Source organism: Rhinolophus ferrumequinum, chromosome 5 (genome assembly GCF_004115265.2).
Source record: "Rhinolophus ferrumequinum isolate MPI-CBG mRhiFer1 chromosome 5, mRhiFer1_v1.p, whole genome shotgun sequence".
NCBI classification, from domain to species: domain Eukaryota; kingdom Metazoa; phylum Chordata; class Mammalia; order Chiroptera; family Rhinolophidae; genus Rhinolophus; species Rhinolophus ferrumequinum.
In genome coordinates this window covers 69,575,502-69,594,969 of record NC_046288.1, presented here as the reverse complement: position 1 = coordinate 69,594,969, position 19,468 = coordinate 69,575,502, and positions in this window count along the sequence as shown.

Genomic DNA, 19,468 nt, shown 5'->3' with positions numbered 1-19,468 from the left:
TTGTTTCTATGTTTTCATGCCTATTGCTCTTTCTGCCCCCCTTGGCCTTTAGGATTCTTGCCCTGTGATTTATCGGGAATGTTCTCCGCTAAGAACATCGCTAGAACAGCTCTCTATGAATGTCCTGTTGATGGTGTGTTAGAAGGCATGCTTGGAGAAAAACGGAGAGCAATGGCCTTAGTATTTACGATCCCAATCGTTACAAGACCTGGCCTTGCTTCCCAGTTTTGCCACATAATATGTGAGTATGAACAAATTAATTCACCTTGCTGGGCTCCTAGTTTTCTTATCTGTAAATGAAGTGATTCGTCCCTCTCCAATCGCTATCTTTTATGACACGGTAGAGCAGAAGTCTCAGGGAGCACCATCTCTGTCTCTGCCTTTCTCTCACCAACTGTGACTTCCTTGTTCTCTTGGAAGCTGCTCTTCCTCGCCCATCAACCTGACTTTCATATTTGCCCTCCATCTAGAATCAGTTGTCTTAAGAGGTTGGGTTTTATTAGTATTTATTTTTATTTTTATTTTCCCTGTTACTGATTGGATACAAAATAAACTTTCGCAGTGAATTGAGTAGAAATGATTTAATGTGAGTACTTGATTGTGTTGCTGCTGCCTGGCCTTTAAATTGTTTAACTCCTGTGGAATGGGGGAGAGCATCTAGCATTGCCATATGGTGCTCACAGCATTTCCCCCATGATTATTCCTGCAAAGATGCAGTGAAGCGTGGTGTTCTGCGTCTATGTTCTGAGATATTTTTATAGACTGAAGTTATGAATGAAGACTTTCTTATGGTCTTTAGGATATACCTCAATTAAACACAACTAAATAAAAGAGTGAAAGTTTAAAATATATTTTTATTTTTTTGTTTGTTTTTGTGGGTCATATTTTCCCTATAAAGCTCTTTCTTGGACTTGTACATCAGCTATGATCTTTCTGGAAGGCCGCTGCCTTCACATTGTTGTATAAAATATGTTCACATTGGCATTTGAAGCATATGCAGGGCATCTGTCTTTGTCGAATAAAATATGGTTGACTTTTTACTGTTTTGCTCCTTTTCTCTTGCCTCATACTGAAGTGGGTTTTGGATCTTGGGGGAGAGAAGAACGAAGGTGACCAAGTGGCTTTGGCAGTCTGATAAAATGGCTTTGTGCATTTGGGTCCTGGCAGATATTGAACAGTGACTCTCTGTGGGTGCTTTCATGAGCTATTTAGAGGCTTTCCTCCTGGGCCTTTGGATGTGGAGAATATGTTTTCCTCTGGATACTGTCTTTGGAAGTTCTGTCCACACAGACAATATTGAATAGCAAAAGCCAGACTAAAGGATATCATACGTAGGTCAAACTGAGGTAGACACAGTGTCATTAAAGAGTATAACTACAGACTTATTTCATATCTGGTATTATCCAAAGGTTATTATGTAATTGTTTGATTTCTTTTCTTTTTTGCCAAAAGGGAGAATCTGCCGAAAGAGCAGTGATGTTACTTGGTTTCATGAATAACTACAAATAGACTTGATGCTCAGGGATCTTCCCTCTTCATCAGCCAGATCTGCTTCCGACAAATCTATGGCCACGGAGAAGTTGATGAATAGTAATCCATAATATGTAGAATGACATAGATCCATCATTATGGTGTCATACAAGTATTTTCACTGCTCTAAAAATCCCCTGTGTTCTGCCTCTCTGATTGCCCTCAACTTGTAAGTGCAGGAACTGATACGGACACAGGAAGTCAGGCTCAATGGCCTAAAATCTTCAACCCTGCTCCCTAGGAAAAGTCCCTGATGGTCCCTGTTGAACTTGCCTGCTTATTGATAGACCAATAATCTGCACCCAGAGATCCAGAGCCAAATAGTACGATGCATGTTCCTATTGGAAACCTGTGGCAGAAGTGTGATGAAAGCATCATATATATTAGGGTGGTGCAAAAGTAATCGCGGTTTTTGCGATTATTTTTAACCTTTTAAACCGCGATTACTTTTGCACCAACCTAATAGAAGAGATGTGCAGAAATGCTTGGCGGACATAACAGTGGAGGCCCCCACACTCCCTACCTTCTTATGGAGTAGTTGTGTGGCATTTGCTTACATGCTTGGATGATGGGAAAACCACTGCTTCCAGATATACACATTCTGAGATACTATTTCTGAGAATTTCCTTCTGTGCTTTATATCAATGCTGTTTCATTAGTTGAAACACATTAAACCTAAAATCCTTTGCTTTCTTAAGGTCTTTGAAATGGCAAATCAAACTCGAAGAGCAGCAGGACTGAAGGATTTGGAGAGCCCTCATGGCCCATTGTTGCCAGAAGAACTGAGAATGATAAGACCAACAGTGTAGTATGTCCCAGCACTTGAACTCTAAAGAGTTTTGTTTTTGAGAACTTTGTTTTATCGTGTTTTTTTGAAATAAAGGCTCAAGGTCAAGCAATTGAGTTACCTCGGTTTAAACAAACAGTGGAAAAAAATAGAATTGAGTTATTTTTTTATGAATGTGACGTAGCACATTGTGAATGCAGCAAAGAGCTCTCAGTGCTCATCCTCTGCCAAGGAAATTGGTGTTATTTCTCACTCTGCTTGAGGGAAGAGGATATGGGAAGAGCGTGCATGGATCAACAGCCTCCAAGGGCCAATGAGGAGAGACAGGGGTGTGATAGAGTCACATTTTGGATTTGCCCTTCCGAACATGTCTGTGTTCTTGACACCCTGATATCTCATCAAAAGCAGGATGCTTCTCTGTGTCTTTATATAGAGCCAGGAATGGGAAAAATTGGAAAGTACATTTTTTTTTTTTTTTTTTAATCTGTAGCCTTAGGAAAGCACTAGACCAAGGTTGGAAAACCCAGATTTGAGCCCTGATTTTGATAGTGTCCAATGTGGCTTTCTTTCTGCGTTTATTAAGTGATTATCATATGCCAGACATCAGTCTAAATAAAATTATGGAATTCTATAATTAGTTACATATAGTAAGTGTAATCCTCAAAACAACCTTTAAAAATACTGTTATGTTTTTCCAGTTTAGAGATGAGGAAATAGGTACAGAGAGATACATACTTACTGAAGTCATAAATCAAATAGGAAGAGTCAGCATCCAAACTCCAGTGGTGTGACTCTGGTCCCCACACTCAGCTCTGTGCTGTTTTTCAATAGTTCATTTTTATTGAGCCCTTACTATATAAAAGATATAGTCTTATAAACTTGATTTAATTTTCACCATAATCCTAATGAAATCATAGATTTAAACAGTAAGAGGAGTTCAATGAAATAACATGGTTTAATGGGATAACAAAGAAGTAAATGCAAACGATTATTATAATTATTAATATTTTTGTAACTTTAAAGAAAACTTATAGAGTAATATTTATAGTCCTAATTTATACGACTATTTTATAGTGTATACTTTATATAAAATTGTAAAATTTTATAATTTTACAATTTTATATGTTGTGTAATAAGATAAATAATTGTATAAAATGTGTTAAAGCCTTATATATAAAATACAAAATTATGTAATCATAATAACATTATTGGGTTCTATTATAACTCTTTTATATCTGGTATTCATATAATCCTAAAAAAACCACCATTGAGATAGTACTGTTAGATTCCTAATTCATAAATGAAAGAATAGAGGTTCAGAGATGGGACAATAGAGTTAGGATTACTCATTTGTTATTCCCAAATCCAAGCTTTTCATTGCTCTAAGATTCTGCCTCTGACAGCCCTAATTTTCTAACCCTTCTGTTTTCCCTTATTGAAGTTGTACTATTTACTTATAAGTGACAGTGAGCTAATTCATGCTAAAGTGAGCTAGTTCAGCAAGTTCCAGTGGCTTCATGTGGTGCCTTCCTCAGACTATGGTCATGCATAAGAATGGTTGCAATTTACTGAGCAGTAATTATGCACCAGGCAGTATGCTAAGTGTCTTACATGTGTGTATATCCAGCATCTGAAATTCATCATAAAATATTCTGAGTTTAATATTCTCTTTCCATTTGTATTTGTAGGATCCAAGGCTCAGAAAATAGATATTTCCTATGGCTACCCAACTAGTAAAGGCAGAGTCAGCAACCAGATAGGGATCCTTCATTTGTCTACCACCAAATTCATTCGTTCCCATACTTGTCCTTCCCTTCTTTAACTATGGAAGTATTTTCCTTACTCCTAAAGCCAACACCTCACCTACACTCTGTATTTCATCTTCTCTCACCTACTCAAAGATTTACTTACGCAATTATTCCATTTCTTTCCTGCATCCACAATTTCTCCTCTATCCTAATAGCCACTAGCACATAGTCATGCTCTAGGACCTGTCATATTTTAATAAAAAGTCTTCCTTTAACCCCATGTTATCTCTTCCTCCATTTCTCTTCTCACCTGTAATGGTAGAAGTTTTTAAAAGATTTGATAAAGAATCTACTACTTTGCCTTTTACTTTCTCTTTATCTCACTCCAATCCAGCTTTCACTTAAACTGCTCTTATAAAAGTTGCTGAGGACTGGCTATTTTCAAGGCCTCTGTCACTTTTGTATGTTCATCGTATTTGATATGTCAACTAATCTGTAATGTAAACTCTATCAGATAGCAAGCCAATAAAATTTGTACATGGTCAGATTTTAGGCTTGTTAGTCTCTTTCTACCCTTGTTTCCAATACTGCTCTCTTAATTGTTCTAACTGTATAGAAATTTTGGATATCTGATGGAATGAGTATTTTTTATTCTCAATCTTCTTGTTTTTTTGTTTTTCTCCTCCTTCTCATCTGTCTCTCCTCCCTCCTTCTGCTCCTCCTCTTTCTCCTCCTCCTTATTCCCCTTCAAATACATTTTGTCAAATTTAACTCTGTTTCCAAAATAATTTTAGGCTGGGTTTTTAAACTTTGGTGAAAATCCTTATGAGAATTTTTGTTGAAGTTACATCACATATAGAGATTAATATGGGAACACTGCCATCTTTGTGATTTTGCTGTCACAAAAAGAAATGTGTTATATGAATAATATTATAATATTCCTAATATCAAATCTGAATGTCTTTTCTTTTCTTTCTAGATTAGTTATACTAGAAGATTATGTTTTATTATTCTGTTCAAATAATAAATTTTATTTATAGTGATTTTTCATTTCACTAATTTGTCCTCCTTTCATTACACTTGTTCTTTTACCTACTTTATTTTTTACTGTTATTCTTTGTCTGACTTTATCAGTTGAATGATAACCTCATTAATTTTCAGTTATCCTTTTGTGCAAAATATACAATGTTATATATTCCTGTCTCAATATTTCATTATCTATATCCCACCAAATTTGATATGTCATGTTTTCAATTTATTTCAGTTCTAAATATTTTCCAATACCCTTTATAATATTTGATCAATACATTATTTAAAATCACAAAATGTATATATTTTATAACACACAATATTCTTAATTATTTATATTTTATCATTAATTTCTAGTGCTATTGCATTGTCAGAGAGCATGATCATGGAATACAAATATTTGCACTCTAATCCCTGGTCAGATAAATCATTTTTCCCTGGAAAAATAAAAGGGTATAAACAAATGCCACGAATGTTACGATAATGGTCTATCGGGGCAGGGAAAGAATCATTTAAAACGGGGAAGAAACACCCCTAACACCCCAGAATGTCAGGTTACCTAAATGGACAATTTTACAACGGCATGTGAACTTTTACTTTCTCACTGCCTTCTTTCAGTTCCTACAGAAAGGGTAGAACTTTTTACTTTCTCACTGCCTTCTGTTCCTTAGAGAGGAAGGAATGTGTGAGGGCCAACAGAGAGAAAGCAGGCAAAGTATCTTTGTTCAGACTTTTAAAGTTCTCAGTGGGTGGACATGAAAGCATGTATGTGACACCTGTGGACCAAATTTTCTCTTAATGCGCATTTCTTTTTCTTCCCATCATCTCTCTGCTTGAATGCTACCCTGTCACCTGCAGGAAAACCTAAGCTGATAAAAAAAAAATTGCTTCAGCACCTGGAGGAAGAATGAGAATTTCTAGCCAGAAAAAAAGAAAATGATTCCAGTGGATAAAGTTCTGAATTTATGGAAAAGAGAGTTTGTTTTATGTATATATATATTTTAAATTTATTGGGGTGACAATCACTAGTAAAATTACATAGATTTCAGGTGTACAATTCTGTATTACATCATCTATAAATCCCATTGTGTGTTCACCACCCAGAGTCAGTTCTCCTTCCATCACCATATATTTGATCCCCTTTACCCTCATCTCCCACCCCCTCCCTCCTTACCCTCTGGTAACCACTAAACTATTGTCTGTGTCTATGAGTTTTTGTTTCTCATTTGTTTGTCTTGTTCTTTTGTTGTTTTTGGTTTATATACCACGTGTCAGTGAAATCATATGGTTCTCTGCTTTTTCTGTCTGACTTATTTTGCTTAGCATTATACTCTCAAGATCCATCCATGTTGTCACAAATGTTCCTATATCATGTTTTCTTACCGCCGAATAGTATTCCATTGTGTATATATACCACAACTTCTTTATCCATTCATCTCTCAAAGGACATTTTGGTTGTTTCCATGTCTTGGCCACCGTTAACAAAGCTGCAATGAACATTGGAGCATACGTGTCTTTATGTATAAATGTTTTCAGATTTTTTTGGTAGACACCGAGGAGAGGGATTGCTGGGTCATATGGTATTCTATTCGTAATTTTCTGAGGAACCTCCAAACTGCCTTCCATAGCGGTTGCACCAGTCTGCATTCCCACCAACAGTGTATGAGGGTTCTTTTTTCTCCACAGCCTCTCCAACACTTGTTACTATTTGTCTTGTTGGTGATAGCCATTCTGACTGTGGTGAGGTGATATCTCATTGTGGTTTTTATTTGCATTTCTCTGATGATTAGTGATGTAGAGCATTTTTTCATGTCTATTTGCCATTTGTATGTCCTCTTTGGAGAAATGTCTCTTCAGGTCATCTGCCCATTTTTCAATTGGGTTGTTTGTTTTTTTGTTGTTGAGTTTCACGAGTTCCTTGTATATTTTGGATATTAGCCCCTTATCGGAGGCAGTGTACGCAAAAATCTTCTCCCATTCAGTTGGTTGCCTCTTTATTTTGTCGATGGTTTCTTTTGCTGTGCAGAAGCTTTTAAGTTTCATATAGTCCCATTCATTTATTTTAGCTTTTACTTCCCTTGCCTTTGGAGTCAAATTCATAAAATACTCTTTGAACCCAAGGTCCATAAGTTTAGTACCTATGTTTTCTTCTATGTAGTTTATTGTGTCAGGACTTATGCTTAACTCTTTGATCCATTTTGAATTAATTTTGGTGCATGGTGACAGATAGCAGTCCAGTTTCATTCTTTTGCATGTGGCTATCCAATTATCCCTGCACCATTTATTGAAGAGGCTATCTTTCCCCCATTGTATGTTTTTTGCTTCTTTGTCAAAAATTATCTGTCCGTATTTATGTGGTTTTATTTCTGGATTCTCAATTCTATTCCATTGGTTTATGTGTCTGTTTTTTTCTGCCAATACCATGCTGTTTTGATTATTGTAGCCCTGTAGTACAAGCTAAAGTCAGGGAGTGTGATACCTCCAGTATTGTTCTTTTTTCTTAACATTGCTTTGACTATTCGGGGTGTTTTGTGGTTCCAAACAAATCTGATGATTTTTTGTTCTATTTCTTTAAAAAATGCCATTGGTGTTTTGATGGGGATTGCATTAAATCTGTATATTGCTTTGGGTAATATGGCCATTTTAACTATGTTGATTCTTCCAATCCATGAGCATGGAACGTCTTTCCATTTCTTTGTGTCTTCTTCAATTTCTTTTAAAACTGTCTTATTGTTTTCAGCATATAGGTCTTTCACATCCTTGGTTAAGTTTATTCCTAGGTCTTTTATTCTTTTTGCTGCAATTGCAAAAAGAATTATTTTTTGTATTTCTTTTTCTGAGATTTCATTGTTAGTATATAGGAATGCAATGGACTTTTGTACGTTGATTTTGTAGCCGGCAACTTTACTGTATTCGTTGATTGTTTCTAATAGCTTTTTGGTGGAGTCTTTAGGGTTTTCTATATATAGCATCATGTAATCTGCAAAGAGTGATAATTTAACTTCTTCATTCCCAATGTGGATGCCTTTGATTTTTTTCTCTTGCCTGATTGCTCTGGCAAGGACTTCCAACACTATGTTGATAGGGGACAGGTGATAGGGGACAGTCCCATCGTGTTCCTGAACGTACAGCAAAGGGCTTCAGTTTTTCACCATTAATTATATGATTAGCTGAGGGTTTGTCGTATATGGCCTTTATTATGTTAAGGTATTTTCCTTCTATACCTATTTTATTAAGTGTTTTAATCATAAATGGATGTTGTATCTTGTCAAATGCTTTTTCTGCATCAATTGATATAATCATATGATTTTTGTCCTTTATTTTGTTTATGTGATGTATCACATTGATGGATTTACAGATGTTGAACCATCCTTGTGCCCCGGGGATGAACCCCACTTGGTCGTGATGAATAATCTTTTTAATGCATTGTTGTATTCGATGTGCTAGAATTTTGTTTGGGATTTTTGCATCTGTATTCATCAGAGATATTGGTCTGTAGTTTTCTTTTTTTGTGTTGTCCTTACCAGGTTTCGGTATCAGGGTAATGTTGACCTCATAAAATGAGTTAGGGAGTACTGTCTCTTCAATTTTTTGGAAGAGTTTGAGCAGGATTGGTATTAGATCCTCTTTGAAGGTTTGGTAGAATTCACTAGTGAAGCCATCTGGTTCCGGACTTTTGCTTTTGGGGAGGTTTTGGATGACTGATTCAATTTCGTTACTGGTGATCAGTCTGTTTAGATTTTCCAGTTCTTCATTGTTCAGCCTACGAAGGCTGTATGTTTCTAAGAACTTGTTCATTTCTTCTAGGTTATTGAATTTGGTGGCATATAGTCCTTCACAGTATTCTTGGATGATCCTTTGTATTTCTGTGGTGTTCGTGATAACTTCCTCTTTTTCATTTCTGATTTTGTTAATTAGTGTCTTCTCTCTTTTTCTCTTAGTGAGTCTAGCCAAGGATTTGTCAATTTTGTTAATCTTTTCAATGAACCAGCTCTTCGTCACATTAATTTTTTCTATTGTCTTTTTGTTCTCTATTTTATTTAGTTCTGCTCTGATATTTGTTATTTCCTTCTGCTGACCTTGGGTTTCACTTGTTCTTCTTTTTCTAGTTCTTTAACGTGTAACATGAGGTTGTTTATTTGGGATTTTTTTTGTTTCTTGAGATAGGCCTGTAATGATATAAATTTCCCTCTTAAAACTGTTTTTGCTGCATCCCCAAAATTTTGGTAGGATGTATATTCATTGTCATTTGTTTCTATGTATCTTTTGATCTCTCCTGTAATTTCTTCTTTGACCTGATCATTCTTTAAAAGTATGTTGTTTAATCTCCATGTATTTGTGTTTTTTCCTGCTTTATTTTTGCAGTTGATATCCAATTTCAAAGCCTTGTGATCAGAGAATATGCTTGGTATGATTTCAATCTTCTTAAATTTGCTGAGGCTGATTTTATGTCCCAATATATGGTCTATCTTTGAGAATGTTCCATTTACACTAGAAAAAAATGTAGTCTGATGTTTTAGGATGAAGTGCTCTATATATGTCAATTATGCCCATTTCATCTAATGTGTCATTTAGGGCTGCTATTTCGTTAATTATTTTCTGTTTGGATGATCTATCCATAGCTGTCAATGATGTATTTAAGTCCCCTAGTACAATTGTGCTTTGGTCAATTTCTCCCTGTAGTTCTGTTAGTAGTTGCTAGGTATATTTTCGTGCTCCCTGATTGGGGGCATAAATATTGATGACCGTTATGTCTTCTTGTTGTATATTTCCCTTTACCATTATGAAATGTCCATCTTTGTCTGTTGTTACCTTTTTCACCCTGAAGTCTGTTTCATCTGATATCAGTATGGATACACCCGATTTTCTCTGGATACTATTTGCTTGGAATGTCAATTTCAACCCTTTCACTTTGAGTCTATGCTTATCCTTGTAGCTGAGATGTGTCTCTTGTGGACAGCATATGGTTGGATTTAGTTTTTTGATCTAATCTACTACTCTGTGCCTTTTTATTGGTGAGTTCAGTCCATTTAAATTTAGGGTGATTATTGATATGTGAGGATTTCCTGTCATTCTATCTTTAGTTTTCTGGTAAGGCTATGTGTCCTTTGTTTCTTTGCCTTTTTGTGGTTGTCTATTATTTCTGTGTGGTGGTATTCTATGATGTTTCCCTCTGTTTCTTCTTTTATTACAGTATGTATTTCAGTTCTGGATTTGTTTTTGAGTGGTTATCCTGAAGTTTATGTAAAAGACAGTTTGATATTTAGAGTATTCCATTTTCTTCAGCACGCTTACTTTCTCCATTCCTATATTCAGGTTCAGGCCTTTACTCTCCCCCTTTTTAGGTTTGGTTGCCACATATTGTCCCTGTTGATGGTGGTCGAATAGCCTCCTTTAGTATTTCTTGTAGTGCAGGTCGTGTATTAGAAAATTCCCTCAGCTTCTGTATGTCTAGAAAGATCTTTATTCCTCCTTCATATTTAAAGGATATCTTTGCTGGATATATTATTCTTGGCTCATAATTTCTCTCTTTCAATAGTTTGAATATTTGGTTCCATTCCCTCCTGGCTTGTAGAGTTTCTGCTGAAAATTCTGATGATAATATAATGGGCTTTCCTTTGTAGGTTACTGTCTTCTTTTCCCTGGCTGCCTTGAGGATTCTTTCTTTGTCGTTGATTTTAGACAGCTTCAATACAATGTGCCTTGGAGAAGGCCTGTTGGGGTTGAGGTAATTAGGTGTTCTATTTGCTTCTTGGATTCGAGGATCCAGTTCTGTCCACAAGTTTGGGAAGTTCTCATCCACAATTTGTTTGAATATATTCTCTGTTTTCTTCTCTGTTTCTTCTCCTCTGGTATGCCCATTATTCATATATTGCTCTTCCTGATGGAGTCAGAAAGTTCTTGTAGAGTTCTTTCATTTCTTTTAAGTCTCAAGTCTCTTTCTTCTTCCATCCATGTAATTTCCAGGTTTCTATCTTTGATGTCACTGATTCTTTTCTCCATCTGGTTAACTCTACTACCTAAGCTGGTTATTTCATTCTTAATTTCTTCTACTGAGTTCTTAATCTCCAGAAATTCTATTTGGTTCTTTCTAAAAATTTCAATCTCTTTCATAAAATGCTCATGTTGTTCTTTGATTGTGTTTCTGAGTTCGTTAAACTGTCTTTCTGTGTTTTCTTGAATCTCATTTCATTATTTCAGAACTGCAATCTTGAATTCTCTGTCATTTAAGTCACATAGTTCCATATCTTTAAGTTCCTTTTCTGGAGACTTTTCACTTTCTTTCTGAGCTGTCTTGTTGCCTTGGTTATTCATGGCAATTACTGATTTATTATTTGTCTTCCTAGACATCTACAGGAGTGGCTTCTGCAACAAGTTGATAGGAAGAGGTCTTTCTTTTGTTTTCCAGTACGTGTTGGTAGAATGTTTTATTTTCTCTCCGGCTGCAGCCTTTTTTCTCTCTCACATGGTAGTGCTATGTTTTCTCTGCACTATTCCAGCTTCTCACACAATGGGGGGATTCCCTGGGAGATGGGCTTCTCCTCTGTTAATAGCTCGCCTGGGTCACAGGGTGCAGTGTCCGTGTGGGTATGTGGAGAGCTTTTGAAGTTCCAAAGCTCTTCCTGCACCAGATTCAGAGACCCTATGTTTCAGCAGTTCTGTTTACTCCTGCAGGGATCCGCCCAGATAGGTGGAGCCAGGGGCGGGGTGAGTTGTGAGAGGTGGCCCAGAGCAATGGCGGTGACCACCACCACAGCCGGTCCTGCTTCCACAGCTCCCTCGCCTTTGCTGGAACTAGTTGGGCTGCGAGTCTGTGTCTGCGGTCCACAGTTCTCAGAACAGGAAATAATCTGTTCTTTTGATCTGACACTGCTACTGTTGTGCTTCTAGCACCTGGCAGGTGGGGGTGGGGTGAGCTCTGGGAGGGTAGGAAGAGGGCAGCTGGTTTCAGTGCCTAAGGCTTCAGTTCTCTGCTTGGCAGTGAGGGCTTAAACCACCGTTTTCAGCCTTCTTCCCTCAGTCTTTTCTCCGAGGTCTCTGCCGTGAGTGTTGGGTTCAGCCGTGTTATATGATGCCCCCTCAGCCCTGTGGGCCATAAGCGGAGCCCTAGCAGTCTGTGAGTTCTTCCCTCTCCCACAGCTGCGGTAGTTCCGGGATGCAGTGAGCTCGGAGCACTGAGATAGGTCTGCATCTTGCACCCGAGCGGCTCCGTTTCCGTACTTCTCCCTTCCCTCCTCCCCTGCTCACGTGATTCGCCCACCTTTAGGTGAATTCAGTAGTGGGCCTCGTCGTCTTGCCTGTGTGCTGTGCAGGGAGTCCTTTGTGGAATTATAGTTATTCGATTAGTTGTAAATTCCAGGGGAGATTTACAGAGGCTCACCCACGCCACCATTTTGATGACGTCCTAGTTCTATATTGTTTGTAAATGAGCTACTTATTGGGAATGGAGCATACCAGTCAGCCCCCAAATTGTTCTGTTTTTTTCATAATAAATCTGTGATGCACATGTCAGAGCAGGAGTACTGCAAAAGGTAAAGAGAAGGCTTCTTTACATTCATGTAACAACAGGTGGACCCCATGCTTTCAGAGAACCTTTGTGCTATGTCTGCTTTACCCCCAAAATATCACTTGACTTAAATGGGACAGGGATGTGCATGTAAGTACATCTGTCTAGTGTTATTGGCCACACTAGAGCATAAAGTTCAAGTTCTAAAGGATGATAGGGTGGAAATTTTGTTTCAACTTCAAAATGCCTGTGTGAACTGCAGCAACAGAAGTAACTTTCTGTATCTGTTTTCTATCTTTAAAGTGGGAATGATAATAGTAGTTCGCAATTTAAATGAGATACTCTGTAAAAATAACAAGGTGTCTGACACATTATATTTTAAGTATTTTTAATATTATTACTATCTTTATACTCTCACTTGTATGATGGACTCAGAACCATGGCCCCTTTCTCTCTGGAAAAAATTGTATATATAATATATATAATTTATACATATAAATTATATATATAATATATAATTATTATATATACATATATAATAAAAATTATATGTATAATACTCATATATATATACTCATATATATATACATACTCATATATATATATATATATATATATATATATATATATATATATATGAGTATGTTCCGTAGCAAGGCTAAAATTTGAGCACAGGATAGGATAAAAAACACAGAATATCCTTTGGATAGTTGCACAGTTCTGTCGTCACTTACTTTTGCCCAAGGATTATGTAATCAAAAGCAAGGAGGTAAGCTCATGTCTTTTTCCAGACAAAGTTCTCCATAGGCATTCTTCTGCATCTCGGATAATAGTTTTTGTCACCAAAGCCAATGGTCCTTTGGAACCATAATTATTCAAATATACAGACTGCTAAAAAATCTCCCGAGACTTCTAATTTATGTCTCACAGAATTTGAAAGCTACAAGGGACCGCATTACGTGTATTGCATATGAAGAAAAAGTAGATGTAATTGTACCATCCTTCTAAATGAAATCACTCAGTACTCTTACTTAGCATAAAACACTCTTTAGCATGATTTACGTGAACCTAATGGTTCGTCTTGGTTCACTCTTACAGACTCATGTTTTCATGTTCCCTACATTTTACTTTATTCAACTTGCCTTGCCTCTGATTTTGCTAAAATATTTTTCCTATTGTCCAGAATTTATTACCTTCTTCCCTCAACTGCACCCCTACCCCTTCACCTAGCTAAATTCTACTCATTCTTAATATCTCAGTTTTAATATTACATAATCAGAGAAGAATTCTCTGATCTTCTGGGCTAGATTGGGTCCCTGCTGATATGTATTCCTTTGCTAGCTTAAAACTTTTTTCCAGCAGCATTAGTTTTTTGACTACATATCCAGTGTAAGGCCAGAAACGGAGAAACCTGAAACTGTCTTACATGATTATATTGCATCATTTCCATTGTTCAGAACATTACCTAGTACATAATAGGCATTTAATAAAGAATAGCTGAATAAACATGTAAATAATACCACAACAATGATTTTGTGAGTGGCCCAAATCACATTACTGATATCATTGGGGTGACAGTAATATTAGAACTAATTTCTAAACACCTATCACCAAAGAAGTAGCCTATTGGAACAAAGTATACTGTGAAAGTTTACTAGAGTATTGCTTTCCATTTTTAAGCATATAAAATTTCCTGATGATTTATATCAGGTATTAGAAAGCATTTATTAATCAGCCTTCTTTATAATGTTGTGCTACTAATACATGGGCAATTGTGCTGTAGAAATAGGCAGAGGGATGAATTAAAGCACAGAACTTTGTAGCTGGTGTCAGCCAAAGTAAGGTGGTAAATAACAATGTCTATATGTCTTTCGTCTACTTTTCTTAAAAGTTTATGATTTTTTTTTTTATTCTTAAGTAAATCAATCTAAACTTTTGCTCTGGTTGTATATACCTGTTTCAGCACCTCAGGTATTATAATCAATTATTCAATATCAATATTATGATCCTATTTTTTTTATCAAGATATCAACGTCTAAAAAGCTCCACAGTAATAATGATAACAAAAAGAAATGACAAAAATAGTAGCTAGAGAATTGATAATTGGCATAACTATAGAACATGATTTTTCTCAGTTTTGACATATTTTATCTTTGTATTTTTCACATAGCTCGTTAGAATTGTCTTGGAATGCACAGAAAAAAGAAAACAAGTTTGGGAATTTGATTTTATTATCATTAAGCTGTCAAACATAATAAGATTTATAGTAGAATGGGGCATTAATATATAAAAAAATTGTGCATTCTGAAAGTTTTAATTGCTTTCCTTTCTTTGAAAGTTAAGTTTTACCAAGATCTGTTTTATGTGAGTAATTTAGAAACTTGTGGTCTTAAAGTTCCTACAATTAGAGTGAAATATATGAAGTTGATATAATGTTTAACCTATAAACATAATATATAAAAAAACAGACAGGTTTATTTTCCCTATGAAAAAAAGAGAGTTTTTTTTCCCTCCATTATTTTTCCTGGAAATATGTGTTACCATTTTGTGACTTCATAGGCAGGGTGGAGAGAGGCATTTCTGTAAGTTTGTCTATTTCTGTAGCATGTTCTTCATAAACAGGTATTTATTTGTTCTACTATCTGCACTCAAAAGCCTAGTTAAAAATTCAGTTGTCCTTTTTTGTTTTCAGCTACCATTTCTTTCCACTGTCACATAATAAAATAGATCATCTTGGCTTTTAAACTGTCTTTATTCCCTGTCTCTGGTTCCCAGTCATTTTTCCATCGATTGTAGCTATGGTGCTTGAGATACAGAAACTGAGTACTCGTCATGTACCTGTATTGGATAGAGTAGATTTGACTCTGTCCACCAAAAAATAAGTAATAATAATTCAACCATCAACCAAGTCCCCTGGCTATAAGGACAGACCTTGTTAACAGCTTGCTTTCTGAGTTACAACCATGACCATTTCTTTGCGGCCTGGGTTGCCATTTTGAATGGAGATGCAAAAAGCAAATCACAGAATTTTAGATTTAAAAGAGTTTGTACAGCTCATCCAGACTAACCAGCTTCCCCCCTATAAAGCATGAATGTTCTATAATATCCCTTGACATCCAGTTTTGTTTTATTGATTTCTGACAGGACTTCAAAGTGAAACCAAGATGACTGATTAACATTAATTAAAAACTTATCTTCTTTGTTGAGAAGCAAGAGATAGTTAATGTCAAAAATGTTCTAAGTTAAGCTGGCATTTACAGTTGATACGAATAGCCCAGTAATAGATGGAAATGCATTATGGTAACATCTGTACTGGTGGTTAGAGGTCAGTGTCAGGCACAGTGGATGAACTGGGACAGCAGAGAAAGTTAAGAAATACCCACCATGCACCACCAAGGCTTTCATCTATAAGTAATAATTGGCTTAATACAGACCATGTGCTAAGAACTCTGGTAGATTTAAGATTTAGATAGCAAAGCAAAGCTTCTAATATGAAGAAAATTACAGTACTTAGGAGAAGACAATCCCTCTGAGATAATAACTGAATGAATGTTCACCTCTGGTTTTCATTTCTAACATTTTCTTTTTTAGTTAAAGTTTATTGGGGTGACAATGGTTAGTAAAGTTACATAGATTTCAGGTGTACAATTCTGCAATACATCATCTATATATCACATTGTGTGTTCACCACCCGGAGTCAGTTCTCCTTCCATCACCATATATTTGATCCTGTTTACCATCATCCATCATCCACCTCCCCCCTTACCCTCTGGTAACCACTAAACTATTGTCTGTGCCTACGAGTTTTTGTTTCTTTATTTGTTTTCTTGTTCCTTTGTTGCTTTCATTTCTAACATTTTCATTTGATTCTTTCTTATAGTTTTTACCTTTCTGATGAATTTTGTCTGACATTGCAGGTTGTCCACCTTTTCCCTACAGTCTTTGAAATATTAACTAGTAATTTTAAACACTCTGTCTGATAATCCGACATATGTCACATTTGAGTCTAGTTCTTTTGATTACTTTGTCTCTTAACCAATTGGTATTATTATTATTATTATTTTGTTTATTTTTTTTAAGGAGGGTGAAGCTCACAGTGGCCCATACTGAGACTGAACCGGCAACTCTGGTGCTACCAACACCATGCTCTAGCCAACTGAGCCAACCGGCCACCCCATTTTTCTTCTTTTTCAATTGCCTCATACTTGTTGTTGTTGAAGGCCAGTGTGATGGTTAATTTTATGTAATGACTTGGCTAGGCCATGAAGTGCCCAGATATTTATATATTCATATAAATATGAGTGTATTATATTATATATAAATATTATTCAGCCATGAGATTGGCTGATCCCTCCTAATGTCATTGGACAAAATGGGGAATGAAAAGGATGAATAAAAAGGACTTCACCTTTCCCTCCCATAGGATACCACACTGGTAAATTACACTGATGCCATTCGGCTGATTGGGCCTAACGAGCATGAGGGGGTGACAGAGTTTAATCAGGGGTTAGGGTTTCCTTTTAAGCAAATGGAGGAAGAAGACAAGGAATTAAAAGTAGCTGAAAGGGAATGGAACATTCCTTCCTTTGTTCTCGATGATGTCATCCAGTTTCAGGGTCTGAAATGCCATCCATACACTGATACCTTCCAAATGATATCTTCATCCCAACTTTGTCCCTAAATTCCATATGCACATTCCTAACTTTGCACTTGGATGTCTAATGTCTATCTTGAATTTACAAAGTCCTAAACCAAAGTTACTAACATCCCTTCAGATCTTTCTCCCTCTCACATTCTTCCTCATCTCAGGAAATGACAAGTCCATTTTTCTTACGCAGTATGAAATCTTGGAGACTTGAATATCTTGCTCTCACATCTCATATCCTCTGCCTTTGCAAATATTGTTACTTTTCCCCTCAGAACATATCAGAACCTGGCCACATCTCATTTTGTCCTCACGGCTACAACCTGGCCTAAGTCACCATTGTGTTTTATCTGCATTTATTCTCTTCTTACAAACATATACTGTGTTCTAATACGGTGTTGAGAGAAAACTTGGTCCTTTAACAACATAAACCAGTTCATATCAGTACTCATCTCAAAGCATGGCAATGTCTTCTCATTTCACTTACAAAAACAACTGTCTTTAAAATAGACCAATAGGGCTTATATTTCTGGGCCTTTTCTCTGCTTGTAACAGAGAACATTCTCTGCTGCAACATTCTCTGCTCTTACCCTTTGTCACTCTGTAGCCTCCTTCTCTGACTTATTTAACTCTATTTAGCTTATATATGATACATAGAACTCACGTTTTGGCTAAAGGGTCTTGTGTTGAAGGCAACAATTGGTCAAAGCTTAAGTGTCACCATTGTAGAATAATAAATCTGAATTATATACAAATGTTATTTCTTTTTACATTTTAAATTTTATTAAAAGAAATAGAGTCATAAATTTTACAAAGACTGACTTTACAGAACTGAAACAACACCTTATCAGCACTGTCTGTGATGAGCTGTTCAGGAGATACCATATTGCATGTTTGTGATAGTGAGTAGAGACTCACTTTCAAAGACTAGAATTTATCTTTCTAACTCTGCGCATGTAAGAGTTAGTACTTGTGATGGGGATATTCCTGATAAATTTTTAAGTTTTCATTCCTCAACATGAGTAAATAACTAGGTAAAGACATCTTATTTTCATCTTCTAGATCCAAAGATTTTGTCAATGGTGATGATGTCATTGGTAATTTTGTTTCATCGAAACAATCCTATAAACTACAGCTTTTATACTGATGATAACAATTGCTGACTAATTATTTTCAGAAGCAAATTTGGGATTGTTGCCCCACTTATTATTTTTTATTTCAGATATTTCTGCTTTGAAAGATGCCTTAGGAAAAAATTATTTTGTTTATACAATCACAAGAAAATATGGATCTGGAAATATGGAAATGGAGTTAAAATAGCTTAAAGATAATTAAATTCTCTCAGATTCAGTTGTGTCTCAGCTTTCATTGTATTGACACCAGTTTTAGCTTCTGCTCTGATGTAGAATGCTATAGAAGTTATCAGGTGAGACATACACACACTGTCAAGGTTTACAAATTTACTTGTGGTTTCTAGCAAATAAACAGTCTTCTCTGCAAACAAAAGCCCATCCACTTCTTTTTTATTATATGCTAAGTACACCACAAGACATTCTTTTGTTCCAGAATCTGCTTTTAAGCATGCACTTGTGGCTGTTCCATCCTGTTAGAACTTATTATATAAAAGCACAGCAAGGCAACAGCAAAATCCGCTGTATATTAGAGAGTTCATCTTTGGCTGAAAAAGAATGCAGTCAACTGTCTCTCTGATAATGGCCGGTTGTTTATTTACATGATACTGAGCTATAATCACTTTATGGACACTCAACTGAAGGGTGCTGTTTTCTATTCTGTAAATATTTCTTCTATCAGAATTATCATGTTGTTATCTGTATGAAACCCAGAAAACTCTTGGCCAGCTGGTGAAAAATAAGAATTGTGGAATTTATCATGAATCCATATGCTGTCAAGCATTTTTAAAAAAGTCATTTCATTTTTGTATATCCAGATGACTGATTGACCAGACTGAAAGGAATGCATGTAATACTATCACAGACGTTTGTGTGTATATAAAAGTATAATGAGGAAGGAAAGGTGATTTTTGGGAATATAGGATTGATAAGTTTTGTAAATCTCCAAAACTCTTTCTTTTTCAGGCACTAAAAGAATTTGCCAGTTTGTGCTAATCAAATACACAAGATAATATTTTAGCATCCATAGTGTCAAAATGTTAAGAAACTTTCTTCCTAAAGCATATTTGGATTGTCTTATTTTCTTAGTTG